Source organism: Taudactylus pleione, unplaced genomic scaffold (genome assembly GCF_031769625.1).
Source record: "Taudactylus pleione unplaced genomic scaffold, aTauple2 ptg000550l, whole genome shotgun sequence".
Lineage (NCBI taxonomy): Eukaryota > Metazoa > Chordata > Amphibia > Anura > Myobatrachidae > Taudactylus > Taudactylus pleione.
In genome coordinates this window covers 84,109-97,328 of record NW_028284952.1, presented here as the reverse complement: position 1 = coordinate 97,328, position 13,220 = coordinate 84,109, and the positions used below count along the sequence as shown (strand labels likewise).

At 37.4% G+C, this 13,220-nt stretch overlaps 47 pseudogenes; all 47 read right to left on the bottom strand.

Moving 5' to 3' along the window:
• Nucleotides 1-158: 158 nt before the first annotated feature.
• Nucleotides 159-277, bottom strand: LOC148483487 (5S ribosomal RNA; annotated as a pseudogene).
• A 115-nt stretch (nucleotides 278-392) lies between these two features.
• LOC148483486 (5S ribosomal RNA) lies at nucleotides 393-511 on the bottom strand (annotated as a pseudogene).
• A 116-nt stretch (nucleotides 512-627) lies between these two features.
• On the bottom strand, nucleotides 628-746 carry LOC148483485 (5S ribosomal RNA; annotated as a pseudogene).
• Nucleotides 747-862: 116 nt separating this feature from the next.
• Nucleotides 863-981, bottom strand: LOC148483484 (5S ribosomal RNA; annotated as a pseudogene).
• A 116-nt stretch (nucleotides 982-1,097) lies between these two features.
• On the bottom strand, nucleotides 1,098-1,216 carry LOC148483483 (5S ribosomal RNA; annotated as a pseudogene).
• A 116-nt stretch (nucleotides 1,217-1,332) lies between these two features.
• Nucleotides 1,333-1,451, bottom strand: LOC148483482 (5S ribosomal RNA; annotated as a pseudogene).
• Nucleotides 1,452-1,568: 117 nt separating this feature from the next.
• On the bottom strand, nucleotides 1,569-1,687 carry LOC148483481 (5S ribosomal RNA; annotated as a pseudogene).
• A 111-nt stretch (nucleotides 1,688-1,798) lies between these two features.
• Nucleotides 1,799-1,917, bottom strand: LOC148483480 (5S ribosomal RNA; annotated as a pseudogene).
• Nucleotides 1,918-2,033: 116 nt separating this feature from the next.
• On the bottom strand, nucleotides 2,034-2,152 carry LOC148483479 (5S ribosomal RNA; annotated as a pseudogene).
• Nucleotides 2,153-2,268: 116 nt separating this feature from the next.
• Nucleotides 2,269-2,387, bottom strand: LOC148483478 (5S ribosomal RNA; annotated as a pseudogene).
• A 114-nt stretch (nucleotides 2,388-2,501) lies between these two features.
• Nucleotides 2,502-2,620, bottom strand: LOC148483477 (5S ribosomal RNA; annotated as a pseudogene).
• A 116-nt stretch (nucleotides 2,621-2,736) lies between these two features.
• LOC148483476 (5S ribosomal RNA) lies at nucleotides 2,737-2,855 on the bottom strand (annotated as a pseudogene).
• Nucleotides 2,856-2,971: 116 nt separating this feature from the next.
• LOC148483475 (5S ribosomal RNA) lies at nucleotides 2,972-3,090 on the bottom strand (annotated as a pseudogene).
• Nucleotides 3,091-3,441: 351 nt separating this feature from the next.
• Nucleotides 3,442-3,560, bottom strand: LOC148483474 (5S ribosomal RNA; annotated as a pseudogene).
• Nucleotides 3,561-3,676: 116 nt separating this feature from the next.
• Nucleotides 3,677-3,795, bottom strand: LOC148483473 (5S ribosomal RNA; annotated as a pseudogene).
• Nucleotides 3,796-3,911: 116 nt separating this feature from the next.
• On the bottom strand, nucleotides 3,912-4,030 carry LOC148483472 (5S ribosomal RNA; annotated as a pseudogene).
• Nucleotides 4,031-4,145: 115 nt separating this feature from the next.
• LOC148483471 (5S ribosomal RNA) lies at nucleotides 4,146-4,264 on the bottom strand (annotated as a pseudogene).
• A 116-nt stretch (nucleotides 4,265-4,380) lies between these two features.
• On the bottom strand, nucleotides 4,381-4,499 carry LOC148483470 (5S ribosomal RNA; annotated as a pseudogene).
• Nucleotides 4,500-4,850: 351 nt separating this feature from the next.
• Nucleotides 4,851-4,969, bottom strand: LOC148483469 (5S ribosomal RNA; annotated as a pseudogene).
• A 116-nt stretch (nucleotides 4,970-5,085) lies between these two features.
• Nucleotides 5,086-5,204, bottom strand: LOC148483468 (5S ribosomal RNA; annotated as a pseudogene).
• A 115-nt stretch (nucleotides 5,205-5,319) lies between these two features.
• Nucleotides 5,320-5,438, bottom strand: LOC148483467 (5S ribosomal RNA; annotated as a pseudogene).
• A 116-nt stretch (nucleotides 5,439-5,554) lies between these two features.
• Nucleotides 5,555-5,673, bottom strand: LOC148483466 (5S ribosomal RNA; annotated as a pseudogene).
• A 116-nt stretch (nucleotides 5,674-5,789) lies between these two features.
• LOC148483465 (5S ribosomal RNA) lies at nucleotides 5,790-5,908 on the bottom strand (annotated as a pseudogene).
• Nucleotides 5,909-6,258: 350 nt separating this feature from the next.
• Nucleotides 6,259-6,377, bottom strand: LOC148483464 (5S ribosomal RNA; annotated as a pseudogene).
• Nucleotides 6,378-6,493: 116 nt separating this feature from the next.
• On the bottom strand, nucleotides 6,494-6,612 carry LOC148483463 (5S ribosomal RNA; annotated as a pseudogene).
• Nucleotides 6,613-6,728: 116 nt separating this feature from the next.
• LOC148483462 (5S ribosomal RNA) lies at nucleotides 6,729-6,847 on the bottom strand (annotated as a pseudogene).
• A 115-nt stretch (nucleotides 6,848-6,962) lies between these two features.
• LOC148483461 (5S ribosomal RNA) lies at nucleotides 6,963-7,082 on the bottom strand (annotated as a pseudogene).
• Nucleotides 7,083-7,198: 116 nt separating this feature from the next.
• Nucleotides 7,199-7,317, bottom strand: LOC148483460 (5S ribosomal RNA; annotated as a pseudogene).
• Nucleotides 7,318-7,433: 116 nt separating this feature from the next.
• LOC148483459 (5S ribosomal RNA) lies at nucleotides 7,434-7,552 on the bottom strand (annotated as a pseudogene).
• Nucleotides 7,553-7,669: 117 nt separating this feature from the next.
• On the bottom strand, nucleotides 7,670-7,788 carry LOC148483458 (5S ribosomal RNA; annotated as a pseudogene).
• A 111-nt stretch (nucleotides 7,789-7,899) lies between these two features.
• Nucleotides 7,900-8,018, bottom strand: LOC148483457 (5S ribosomal RNA; annotated as a pseudogene).
• An 822-nt stretch (nucleotides 8,019-8,840) lies between these two features.
• LOC148483456 (5S ribosomal RNA) lies at nucleotides 8,841-8,959 on the bottom strand (annotated as a pseudogene).
• A 115-nt stretch (nucleotides 8,960-9,074) lies between these two features.
• Nucleotides 9,075-9,193, bottom strand: LOC148483455 (5S ribosomal RNA; annotated as a pseudogene).
• A 115-nt stretch (nucleotides 9,194-9,308) lies between these two features.
• Nucleotides 9,309-9,427, bottom strand: LOC148483454 (5S ribosomal RNA; annotated as a pseudogene).
• A 116-nt stretch (nucleotides 9,428-9,543) lies between these two features.
• On the bottom strand, nucleotides 9,544-9,662 carry LOC148483453 (5S ribosomal RNA; annotated as a pseudogene).
• Nucleotides 9,663-9,778: 116 nt separating this feature from the next.
• On the bottom strand, nucleotides 9,779-9,897 carry LOC148483452 (5S ribosomal RNA; annotated as a pseudogene).
• A 117-nt stretch (nucleotides 9,898-10,014) lies between these two features.
• LOC148483451 (5S ribosomal RNA) lies at nucleotides 10,015-10,133 on the bottom strand (annotated as a pseudogene).
• A 111-nt stretch (nucleotides 10,134-10,244) lies between these two features.
• Nucleotides 10,245-10,363, bottom strand: LOC148483450 (5S ribosomal RNA; annotated as a pseudogene).
• A 586-nt stretch (nucleotides 10,364-10,949) lies between these two features.
• Nucleotides 10,950-11,068, bottom strand: LOC148483449 (5S ribosomal RNA; annotated as a pseudogene).
• A 116-nt stretch (nucleotides 11,069-11,184) lies between these two features.
• Nucleotides 11,185-11,303, bottom strand: LOC148483448 (5S ribosomal RNA; annotated as a pseudogene).
• Nucleotides 11,304-11,418: 115 nt separating this feature from the next.
• On the bottom strand, nucleotides 11,419-11,537 carry LOC148483447 (5S ribosomal RNA; annotated as a pseudogene).
• A 116-nt stretch (nucleotides 11,538-11,653) lies between these two features.
• Nucleotides 11,654-11,772, bottom strand: LOC148483446 (5S ribosomal RNA; annotated as a pseudogene).
• A 116-nt stretch (nucleotides 11,773-11,888) lies between these two features.
• Nucleotides 11,889-12,007, bottom strand: LOC148483445 (5S ribosomal RNA; annotated as a pseudogene).
• Nucleotides 12,008-12,358: 351 nt separating this feature from the next.
• Nucleotides 12,359-12,477, bottom strand: LOC148483444 (5S ribosomal RNA; annotated as a pseudogene).
• Nucleotides 12,478-12,593: 116 nt separating this feature from the next.
• On the bottom strand, nucleotides 12,594-12,712 carry LOC148483443 (5S ribosomal RNA; annotated as a pseudogene).
• Nucleotides 12,713-12,828: 116 nt separating this feature from the next.
• LOC148483442 (5S ribosomal RNA) lies at nucleotides 12,829-12,947 on the bottom strand (annotated as a pseudogene).
• Nucleotides 12,948-13,062: 115 nt separating this feature from the next.
• On the bottom strand, nucleotides 13,063-13,181 carry LOC148483441 (5S ribosomal RNA; annotated as a pseudogene).
• Nucleotides 13,182-13,220: the final 39 nt, after the last annotated feature.

The window sequence follows — 13,220 nt, the reverse complement described above, 5'->3', positions numbered from 1 at the left end:
TCAAACGACAATGGCCATGTCCAGTGTGGTTTGGCTTTAGGTGCTGAAAAATATTAACTTTAGACCTCTTTTACTTCTTAACTCAAGTAAATTCATTGCTAAGTTGAAAAAATGTAATGTAAAATGTAATAGAAAAGAATGTTATGGCTATATAAAATTACCTACAGCACCTGGTATTCCCAGGTGGTCTCCCATCCAAGTACTAACCAGGCCCAACACTGCATAGCTTCCAAGATCAGACGAGATTGGGCATGTCCAGTGTGGTTTGCCTGTAGGTGCTAAAAGCCTTAACTTTAGACCTCTTTTACTTCTTAACTCAAGTAAATTCATTGATAAGTTGAAAAAATTAAATGTAAAATGTAATAGAAAAGACTGTTATTGCAGTATAAAATTACCTACAGCACCTGGGATTCCTAGGTGGTCTCCCATCCAAGTACTAACCAGGTCCAACACTGCATAGCTTCCAAGATCAGACGAGATTGGGCATGTCCAGTGTGGTTTGGCTGTAGGTGCTCAAAAACATTAACTTTAGACCTCTTTTACTTCTTAACTCAAGTAAATTTATTGATAAGTTGAAAAAATTAAATGTAAAATGTAATAGAAAAGAATGTTATGGCTGCATAAAATTACTTACAGCACCTGGTATTCCCAGGTGGTCTCCCATCCAAGTACTAACCAAGCCCAACACTGCATAGCTTCCAAGATCAGACGAGATTGGGCATGTCCAGTGTGGTTTGGCTGTAGGTGCTCAAAAACATTAACTTTAGACCTCTATTACTTCTTAACTCAAGTAAATTAATTGATAAGTTGAAAAAATTAAATGTAAAATGTAATAGAAAAGAATGTTATGGCAGTATAAAATTACCTACAGAACCTGGGATTCCTAGGTAGTCTCCCATCCAAGTACAAACAAGTCCCAACACTGCATAGCTTCCAAGATCAGACGAGATTGGGCATGTCCAGTGTGGTTTGGCTGTAGGTGCTCAAAAGCATTAACTTTAGACATCTATTACTTCTTAACTCAAGTAAATTCATTGATAAGTTGAAAAAATTAAATGTAAAATGTAATAGAAAAGACGGTTATGGCAGTATAAAATTACCTACAGCACCTGGGATTCCTAGGTAGTCTCCCATCCAAGTACAAACCAGTCCCAACACTGCATAGCTTCCAAGATCAGATGAGATTGGGCATGTCCAGTGTGGTTTGGCTGTAGGTGCTCAAAAATATTAACTTTTAACGTCTTTTACTTCTTTACTCAAGTAAATTCATTGATAATTTGAAAAAATTAAATGTAAAATGAAATAGAAAAGACTGTTATGGCAGTATAAAATTACCTATAGCACTTGGTATTCCTAGGTGGTCTCCCATCCAAGTACTAACCAGGCCCTACACTGCATAGCTTCCGAGATCCGATGAGATTGGACATGTCCAGTGTGGTTTGGCTGTAGTTTCTCAAAAATATTAACTTTAGACCTCTATTACTTCTTAACTCAAGTAAATTCAATGATAAGTGGAAAAAAATAAAATGTAAAATGTAATAGAAAAGAATGTTATGGCAGTATAAAATTACCTACAGCACCTGGTATTCCCAGGTGGATTCCCATCCAAGTACTAACCATGCCCAACACTGCATAGCTTCCAAGATCAGACGACATTGGCCATGTCCAGTGTGGTTTGGCTATAGGTGCTGAAAAATATTAACTTTAGACCTCTATTACTTCTTAACTCAAGGAAATTCATTGATAAGTTGAAAAAATTAAATGTAAAATGTAATAGACTGTTATGGCAGTATAAAATTACCTACAGCACCTTTGTTTCCTAGGTGGTCTCCCATCCAAGTACTAACCAGGCCCAACACTGCATAGCTTCTAAGATCAGATGAGATTGGGCATGTCCAGTGTGCTTTGGCTGTAGGTGCTCAAAAACATTAACTTTAGACCTCTTTTACTTCTTTACTCAAGTAAATTCATTGATAAGTTGAAAAAATTAAATGTAAAATGTAATAGAAAAGAATGTTATGGCAGTATAAAATTACCTACAGCACCTGGTATTCCCAGCTGGTCTCCCATCCAAGTACTGACCATGCCCAACACTGCATAGCTTCCAAGATCAAACGACATTGGCCATGTCCAGTGTGGTTTGGCTATAGGTGCTGAAAAATATTAACTTTAGACCTCTTTTACTTCTTAACTCAAGTAAATTCATTGCTAAGTTGAAAAAATGTAATGTAAAATGTAATAGAAAAGAATGTTATGGCTATATAAAATTACCTACAGCACCTGGTATTCCCAGGTGGTCTCCCATCCAAGTACTAACGAGGCCCAACACTGCATAGCTTCCAAGATCAGACGAGATTGGGCATGTCCAGTGTGGTTTGCCTGTAGGTGCTAAAAGCCTTAACTTTAGACTCTTTTACTTCTTAACTCAAGTAAATTCATTGATAAGTTGAAAAAATTAAATGTAAAATGTAATAGAAAAGACTGTTATTGCAGTATAAAATTACCTACAGCACCTGGGATTCCTAGGTGGTCTCCCATCCAAGTACTAACCAGGTCCAACACTGCATAGCTTCCAAGATCAGACGAGATTGGGCATGTCCAGTGTGGTTTGGCTGTAGGTGCCCAAAAACATTAACTTTAGACCTCTTTTACTTCTTAACTCAAGAAAATTCATTGATAAGTTGAAAAAATGAAATGTAAAATGTAATAGAATAGAATGTTTTGGGTGTCTAAAATTACCTACAGCACCTGGTATTCCCAGGTGGTCTCCCATCCAAGTACAAACGAGACCCAACACTGCATAGCTTCCAAGATCGGACGAGATTGGGCATGTCCAGTGTGGTTTGGCTGTAGGTGCTCAAAAGAATTACATTTAGACCTCTATTACTTCTTAACTCAAGTAAATTCATTGATAAGTTGAAAAAATTAAATGTAAAATGTAATAGAAAAGAATGTTATGGCAGTATAAAATTACCTACAGCTCCTGGTATTCCCAGGTGGTCTCCCATCCAAGTACTAACCAGGCCCAACACTGCATAGCTTCCAAGATGAGATGAGATTGGGCATGTCCACTGTGGTTTGGCTGTAGGTGCTCAAAAGCATTAAATTTAGACCGCTTTTACTTCTTAACACAAGTAAATTCATTGATAAGTTGAAAAAATTAAATGTAAAATGTAATAGAAAAGAATGTTATGGCAGTATAAAATTTCCTACTGCACCTGGTTTTCCCAGGTGGTCTCCCATCCAAATACTGACCATGCCCAACACTGCATTGCTACCAAGATAAGACGAGATGGGGCATGTCCAGTGTGGATTGGCTGTAGGTGCTCAAAAGTAATAACTTTAGACCTCTTTTACTTCTTAACACAAGTAAATTCATTGATAAGTTGAAAAAATTAAATGTAAAATGTAATAGAAAAGAATGTTATGGCAGTATAAAATTACCTACAGCTCCTGGTATTCCCAGGTGGTCTCCCATCCAAGTACTAACCAGGCCCAACACTGCATAGCTTCCAAGATCAGACGAGATAGGGCATGTCCAGTGTGGTTTGGCTGTAGATGCTCAAAAACATTAACTTTAGACCTCTATTACTTCTTAACTCAAGTAAATTCATTGATAAGTTGAAAAAATTAAATTTAAAATGTAATAGAAAAGAATGTTATGGCTGCATAAATTTACTTACAGCACCTGGTATTCCCAGGTGGTCTCCCATCCAAGTACTAACCAGGCCCAACACTGCATAGCTTCCAAGATCAGACGAGATTGGGCATGTCCAGTGTGGTTTGGCTGTAGGTGCTCAAAAACATTAACTTTAGACCTCTATTACTTCTTAACTCAAGTAAATTCATTGATAAGTTGAAAAAATTAAATGTAAAATGTAATAGAAAAGAATGTTATGGCAGTATAAAATTACCTACAGTACCTGGTAATCCCTGGTGGTCTCCCATACAAGTACTAACCAGGCCCAACACTGCATAGCTTCCAAGTTCAGACGAGATTGGGCATGTCCAGTGTGGTTTGGCAGTAGGTGCTCAAAAACATTAACTTTAGACCTCTTTTACTTCTTAACTCAAGTAAATTCAATGATAAGTTGAAAAATGAAATGTAAAATGTAATAGAAAAGAATGTTATGGAAGTATAAAATTACCTACAGAACCTGGGATTCCTAGGTAGTCTCCCATCCAAGTACAAACCAGTCCCAACACTGCATAACTTCCAAGATCAGACGAGATTGGGCATGTCCAGTGTGGTTTGGCTGTAGGTGCTCAAAAGCATTAACTTTAGACCTCTATTACTTCTTAACTCAAGTAAATTCATTGATAAGTTGAAAAAATTAAATGTAAAATGTAATAGAAAAGACGGTTATGGCAGTATAAAATTACCTACAGCACCTGGGATTCCTAGGTAGTCTCCCAACCAAGTACTAACCAGTCCCAAGACTGCATAGCTTCCAAGATCAGACGAGATTGGGCATGTCCAGTGTGGTTTGGCTGTAGGTGCTCAAAAACATTAACTTTAGACCTGTATTACTTCTTAACTCAAGTAAATTCATTGATAAGTTGAAAAAATTAAATGTAAAATGTAATAGAAAAGAATGCTATGGCAGTATAAAATTACCTACTGCACCTGGTTTTCCCAGGTGGTCTCCCATCCAAGTACGGACCACGCCCAACACTGCATCGCTTCCAAGATAAGACGAGATTGGGCATGTCCAGTGTGGATTGGCTGTAAGTGGTCAAAAACATTAACTTTAGACCTATATTACTTCTTAACTCAAGTAAATTCATTGATAAGTTGAATAAATTAAATGTAAAATGTAATAGAAAAGAATGTTATGGCAGTATAAAATTACCTACAGCACCTGGTATTCCCAGGTGGTCTCCCATCCAAGTACTGACCATGCCCAACACTGCATAGCTTCCAAGATCAAACGACATTGGCCATGTCCAGTGTGGTTTGGCTATAGGTGCTGAAAAATATTAACTTTAGACCTCTTTTACTTCTTAACTCAAGTAAATTCATTGCTAAGTTGAAAAAATGTAATGTAAAATGTAATAGAAAAGAATGTTATGGCTATATAAAATTACCTACAGCACCTGGTATTCCCAGGTGGTCTCCCATCCAAGTACTAACCAGGCCCAACACTGCATAGCTTCCAAGATCAGACGAGATTGGGCATGTCCAGTGTGGTTTGCCTGTAGGTGCTAAAAGCCTTAACTTTAGACCTCTTTTACTTCTTAACTCAAGTAAATTCATTGATAAGTTGAAAAAATTAAATGTAAAATGTAATAGAAAAGACTGTTATTGCAGTATAAAATTACCTACAGCACCTGGGATTCCTAGGTGGTCTCCCATCCAAGTACTAACCAGGTCCAACACTGCATAGCTTCCAAGATCAGACGAGATTGGGCATGTCCAGTGTGGTTTGGCTGTAGGTGCCCAAAAACATTAACTTTAGACCTCTTATACTTCTTAACTCAAGAAAATTCATTGATAAGTTGAAAAAATGAAATGTAAAATGTAATAGAATAGAATGTTTTGGGTGTCTAAAATTACCTACAGCACCTGGTATTCCCAGGTGGTCTCCCATCCAAGTACAAACGAGGCCCAACACTGCATAGCTTCCAAGATCGGACGAGATTGGGCATGTCCAGTGTGGTTTGGCTGTAGGTGCTCAAAAGCATTACATTTAGACCTCTATTACTTCTTAACTCAAGTAAATTCATTGATAAGTTGAAAAAATTAAATGTAAAATGTAATAGAAAAGAATGTTATGGCAGTATAAAATTACCTACAGCTCCTGGTATTCCCAGGTGGTCTCCCATCCAAGTACTAACCAGGCCCAACACTGCATAGCTTCCAAGATCAGACGAGATTGGGCATGTCCACTGTGGTTTGGCTGCAGGTGCTCAAAAGCGTTAAATTTAGACCGCTTTTACTTCTTAACACAAGTAAATTCATTGATAAGTTGAAAAAATTAAATGTAAAATGTAATAGAAAAGAATGTTATGGCAGTATAAAATTTCCTACTGCACCTGGTTTTCACAGGTGGTCTCCCATCCAAATACTGACCATGCCCAACACTGCATAGCTACCAAGATAAGACGAGATGGGGCATGTCCAGTGTGGATTGGCTGTAGGTGCTCAAAAGTAATAACTTTAGACCTCTTTTACTTCTTAACTCAAGTAAATTCAATGATAAGTTGAAAAATTAAATGTAAAATGTAATAGAAAAGAATGTTATGGCAGTATAAAATTACCTACAGCTCCTGGTATTCCCAGGTGGTCTCCCATCCAAGTACTAACCAGGCCCAACACTGCATAGCTTCCAAGATCAGACGAGATTGGGCATGTCCAGTGTGGTTTGGCTGTAGATGCTCAAAAACATTAACTTTAGACCTCTATTACTTCTTAACTCAAGTAAAATCATTGATAAGTTGAAAAAATTAAATTTAAAATGTAATAGAAAAGAATGTTATGGCTGCATAAAATTACTTACAGCACCTGGTATTCCCAGGTGGTCTCCCATCCAAGTACTAACCATGCCCAACACTGCATAGCTTCCAAGATCAGACGAGATTGGGCATGTCCAGTGTGGTTTGGCTGTAGGTGCTCAAAAACATTAACTTTAGACCTCTATTACTTCTTAACTCAAGTAAATTCATTGATAAGTTGAAAAAATTAAATGTAAAATGTAATAGAAAAGAATGTTATGGCAGTATAAAATTACCTACAGTACCTGGTAATCCCTGGTGGTCTCCCATACAAGTACTAACCAGGCCCAACACTGCATAGCTTCCAAGTTCAGACGAGATTGGGCATGTCCAGTGTGGTTTGGCAGTAGGTGCTCAAAAACATTAACTTTAGACCTCTTTTACTTCTTAACTCAAGTAAATTCAATGATAAGTTGAAAAATGAAATGTAAAATGTAATAGAAAAGAATGTTATGGAAGTATAAAATGACCTACAGAACCTGGGATTCCTAGGTAGTCTCCCATCCAAGTACAAAACCAGTCCCAACACTGCATAGCTTCCAAGATCAGACGAGATTGGGCATGTCCAGTGTGGTTTGGCTGTAGGTGCTCAAAAGCATTAACTTTAGACCTCTATTACTTCTTAACTCAAGTAAATTCATTGGTAAGTTGAAAATATTAAATGTAAAATGTAATAGAAAAGACGGTTATGGCAGTATAAAATTACCTACAGCACCTGGGATTCCTCGGTAGTCTCCCATCCAAGTACTAACCAGTCCCAACACTGCATAGCTTCCAAGATCAGATGAGATTGGGCATGTCCAGTGTGGTTTGGCTGTAGGTGCTCAAAAATATTAACTTTTAACGTCTTTTACTTCTTTACTCAAGTAAATTCATTGATAATTTGAAAAAATTAAATGTAAAATGAAATAGAAAAGACTGTTATGTCAGTATAAAATTACCTATAGCACCTGGTATTCCTAGGTGGTCTCCCATCCAAGTACTAACCAGGCCCTACACTGCATAGCTTCCAAGATCCGATGAGATTGGACATGTCCAGTGTGGTTTGGCTGTAGCTTCTCAAAAATATTAACTTTAGACCTTTATTACTTCTTAACTCAAGTAAATTCAATGATAAGTGGAAAAAAATAAAATGTAAAATGTAATAGAAAAGAATGTTATCGCAGTATAAAATTACCTACAGCACTTGGTATTCCCAGGTGGATTCCCATCCAAGTACTAACCATGCCCAACACTGCATAGCTTCCAAGATCAGACGACATTGGCCATGTCCAGTGTGGTTTGGCTATAGGTGCTGAAAAATATTAACTTTAGACCTCTATTACTTCTTAACTCAAGGAAATTCATTGATAAGTTGAAAAAATTAAATGTAAAATGTAATAGACTGTTATGGCAGTATAAAATTACCTACAGCACCTGGGATTCCTAGGTGGTCTCCCATCCAAGTACTAACCAGGCCCTACACTGCATAGCTTCCAAGATCAGATGAGATTGGGCATGTCCAGTGTGGTTTGGCTGTAGGTGCTCAAAAACATTAACTTTAGACCTCTTTTACTTCTTTACTCAAGTAAATTCATTGATAAGTTGAAAAAAATTATATGTAAAATGTAATAGAAAAGAATCTTATGGCAGTATAAAATTACCTACAGAACCTGGGATTCCTAGGTAGTCTCCCATCCAAGTAGAAACCAGTCCCAACACTGCATAGCTTCCAAGATCAGACGAGATAGGGCATGTCCAGTGTGGTTTGGCTGTAGGTGCTCAAAAACATTAACTTTAGACCTGTATTACTTCTTAACTCAAGTAAATTCATTGATAAGTTGAAAAAATTAAATGTAAAATGTAATAGAAAAGAATGCTATGGCAGTATAAAATTACCTACTGCACCTGGTTTTCCCAGGTGGTCTCCCATCCAAGTACGGACCACGCCAAACACTGCATAGCTTCCAAGATAAGACGAGATTGGGCATGTCCAGTGTGGATTGGCTGTAGGTGGTCAAAAACATTAACTTTAGACCTCTATTACTTCTTAACTCAAGTAAATTCATTGATAAGTTGAAAAAATTAAATGTAAAATGTAATAGAAAAGAATGTTATGGCAGTATAAAATTACCTACAGCACCTGGTATTCCCAGGTGGTCTCCCATCCAAGTACTGACCATGCCCAACACTGCATAGCTTCCAAGATCAAACGACAATGGCCATGTCCAGTGTGGTTTGGCTACAGGTGCTGAAAAATATTAACTTTAGAACTCTTTTACTTCTTAACTCAAGTAAATTCATTGCTAAGTTGAAAAAATGTAATGTAAAATGTAATAGAAAAGAATGTTATGGCTATATAAAATTACCTACAGCACCTGGTATTCCCAGGTGGTCTCCCATCCAAGTACTAACCAGGCCCAACACTGCATAGCTTCCAAGATCAGACGAGATTGGGCATGTTCAGTGTGGTTTGCCTGTAGGTGCTAAAAGCCTTAACTTTAGACCTCTTTTACTTCTTAACTCAAGTAAATTCATTGATAAGTTGAAAAAATTAAATGTAAAATGTAATAGAAAAGACTGTTATTGCAGTATAAAATTACCTACAGCACCTGGGATTCCTAGGTGGTCTCCCATCCAAGTACTAACCAGGTCCAACACTGCATAGCTTCCAAGATCAGACGAGATTGGGCATGTCCAGTGTGGTTTGGCTGTAGGTGCCCAAAAACATTAACTTTAGACCTATTTACTTCTTAACTCAAGTAAATTCATTGATAAGTTGAAAAAATTAAATGTAAACTGTAATAGAAAAGAATGTTATGGCAGTATAAAATTACCTACAGCTCCTGTTATTCCCAGGTGGTCTCCCATCCAAGTCCTAACCAGGCCCAACACTGCATAGCTTCCAAGATCAGACAAGATTGGGCATGTCCAGTGTGGTTTGGCTGTAGGTGCTCAAAAGCATTAACTTTAGACATCTATTACTTCTTAACTCAAGTAAATTCATTGATAAGTTGAAAAAATTAAATGTAAAATGTAATAGAAAAGACGGTTATGGCAGTATAAAATTACCTACAGCACCTGGGATTCCTAGGTAGTCTCCCATCCAAGTACAAACCAGTCCCAACACTGCATAGCTTCCAAGATCAGATGAGATTGGGCATGTCCAGTGTGGTTTGGCTGTAGGTGCTCAAAAATATTAACTTTTAACGTCTTTTACTTCTTTACTCAAGTAAATTCATTGATAATTTGAAAAAATTTAATGTAAAATGAAATAGAAAAGACTGTTATGGCAGTATAAAATTACCTATAGCACCTGGTATTCCTAGGTGGTCTCCCATCCAAGTACTAACCAGGCCCTACACTGCATAGCTTCCGAGATCCGATGAGATTGGACATGTCCAGTGTGGTTTGGCTGTAGTTTCTCAAAAATATTAACTTTAGACCTCTATTACTTCTTAACTCAAGTAAATTCAATGATAAGTGGAAAAAAATAAAATGTAAAATGTAATAGAAAAGAATGTTATGGCAGTATAAAATTACCTACAGCACCTGGTATTCCCAGGTGGATTCCCATCCAAGTACTAACCATGCCCAACACTGCATAGCTTCCAAGATCAGACGACATTGGCCATGTCCAGTGTGGTTTGGCTATAGGTGCTGAAAAATATTAACTTTAGACCTCTATTACTTCTTAACTCAAGGAAATTCATTGATAAGTTGAAAAAATTAAATGTAAAATGTAATAGACTGTTATGGCAGTATAAAATTACCTACAGCACCTTTGATTCCTAGGTGGTCTCCCATCCAAGTACTAACCAGGCCCAACACTGCATAGCTTCTAAGATCAGACGAGATTGGGCATGTCCAGTGTGCTTTGGCTGTAGGTGCTCAAAAACATTAACTTTAGACCTCTTTTACTTCTTTACTCAAGTAAATTCATTGATAAGTTGAAAAAATTAAATGTAAAATGTAATAGAAAAGAATCTTATGGCAGTATAAAATTACCTACAGAACCTGGGATTCCTAGGTAGTCTCCCATCCAAGTAGAAACCAGTCCCAACACTGCACACCTTCCAAGATCAGACGAGATTGGGCATGTCCAGTGTGGTTTGGCTGTAGGTGCTCAAAAACATTAACTTTAGACCTGTATTACTTCTTAACTCAAGTAAATTCATTGATAAGTTGAAAAAATTAAATGTAAAATGTAATAGAAAAGAATGCTATGGCAGTATAAACTTACCTACTGCACCTGGTTTTACCAGGTGGTCTCCCATCCAAGTATGGACCACGCCCAACACTGCATAGCTTCCAAGATAAGACGAGATTGGGCATGTCCAGTGTGGATTGGCTGTAGGTGGTCAAAAACATTAACTTTAGACCTCTATTACTTCTTAACTCAAGTAAATTCATTGATAAGTTGAAAAAATTAAATGTAAAATGTAATAGAAAAGAATGTTATGGCAGTATAAAATTACCTACAGCACCTGGTATTCCCAGGTGGTCTCCCATCCAAGTACTGACCATGCCCAACACTGCATAGCTTCCAAGATCAAACGACATTGGCCATGTCCAGTGTGGTTTGGCTATAGGTGCTGAAAAATATTAACTTTAGACCTCTTTTACTTCTTAACTCAAGTAAATTCATTGCTAAGTTGAAAAAATGTAATGTAAAATGTAATAGAAAAGAATGTTATGGCTATATAAAATTACCTACAGCACCTGGTATTCCCAGGTGGTCTCCCATCCAAGTACTAACGAGGCCCAACACTGCATAGCTTCCAAGATCAGACGAGATTGGGCATGTCCAGTGTGGTTTGCCTGTAGGTGCTAAAAGCCTTAACTTTAGACCTCTTTTACTTCTTAACTCAAGTAAATTCATTGATAAGTTGAAAAAATTAAATGTAAAATGTAATAGAAAAGACTGTTATTGCAGTATAAAATTACCTACAGCACCTGGGATTCCTAGGTGGTCTCCCATCCAAGTACTAACCAGGTCCAACACTGCATAGCTTCCAAGATCAGACGAGATTGGGCATGTCCAGTGTGGTTTGGCTGTAGGTGCCCAAAAACATTAACTTTAGACCTCTTTTACTTCTTAACTCAAGAAAATTCATTGATAAGTTGAAAAAATGAAATGTAAAATGTAATAGAATGGAATGTTTTGGGTGTCTAAAATTACCTACAGCACCTGGTATTCCCAGGTGGTCTCCCATCCAAGTACAAACGAGACCCAACACTGCATAGCTTCCAAGATCGGACGAGATTGGGCATGTCCAGTGTGGTTTGGCTGTAGGTGCTCAAAAGAATTACATTTAGACCTCTATTACTTCTTAACTCAAGTAAATTCATTGATAAGTTGAAAAAATTAAATGTAAAATGTAATAGAAAAGAATGTTATGGCAGTATAAAATTACCTACAGCTCCTGGTATTCCCAGGTGGTCTCCCATCCAAGTACTAACCAGGCCCAACACTGCATAGCTTCCAAGATGAGACAAGATTGGGCATGTCCACTGTGGTTTGGCTGTAGGTGCTCAAAAGCATTAAATTTAGACCGCTTTTACTTCTTAACACAAGTAAATTCATTGATAAGTTGAAAAAATTAAATGTAAAATGTAATAGAAAAGAATGTTATGGCAGTAAAAAATTTCCTACTGCACCTGGTTTTCCCAGGTGGTCTCCCATCCAAATACTGACCATGCCCAACACTGCATAGCTACCAAGATAAGACGAGATGGGGCATGTCCAGTGTGGATTGGCTGTAGGTGCTCAAAAGTAATAACTTTAGACCTCTTTTACTTCTTAACACAAGTAAATTCATTGATAAGTTGAAAAAATTAAATGTAAAATGTAATAGAAAAGAATGTTATGGCAGTATAAAATTACCTACAGCTCCTGGTATTCCCAGGTGGTCTCCCATCCAAGTACTAACCAGGCCCAACACTGCATAGCTTCCAAGATCAGACGAGATAGGGCATGTCCAGTGTGGTTTGGCTGTAGATGCTCAAAAACATTAACTTTAGACCTCTATTACTTCTTAACTCAAGTAAATTCATTGATAAGTTGAAAAAATTAAATTTAAAATGTAATAGAAAAGAATGTTATGGCTGCATAAAATTACTTACAGCACCTGGTATTCCCAGGTGGTCTCCCATCCAAGTACTAACCAGGCCCAACACTGCATAGCTTCCAAGATCAGACGAGATTGGGCATGTCCAGTGTGGTTTGGCTGTAGGTGCTCAAAAACATTAACTTTAGACCTCTATTACTTCTTAACTCAAGTAAATTCATTGATAAGTTGAAAAAATTAAATGTAAAATGTAATAGAAAAGAATGTTATGGCAGTATAAAATTACCTACAGTACCTGGTAATCCCTGGTGGTCTCCCATACAAGTACTAACCAGGCCCAACACTGCATAGCTTCCAAGTTCAGACGAGATTGGGCATGTCCAGTGTGGTTTGGCAGTAGGTGCTCAAAAACATTAACTTTAGACCTCTTTTACTTCTTAACTCAAGTAAATTCAATGATAAGTTGAAAAATGAAATGTAAAATGTAATAGAAAAGAATGTTATGGAAGTATAAAATTACCTACAGAACCTGGGATTCCTAGGTAGTCTCCAATCCAAGTACAAACCAGTCCCAACACTGCATAGCTTCCAAGATCAGACGAGATTGGGCATGTCCAGTGTGGTTTGGCTGTAGGTGCTCAAAAGCATTAACTTTAGACCTCTATTACTTCTTAA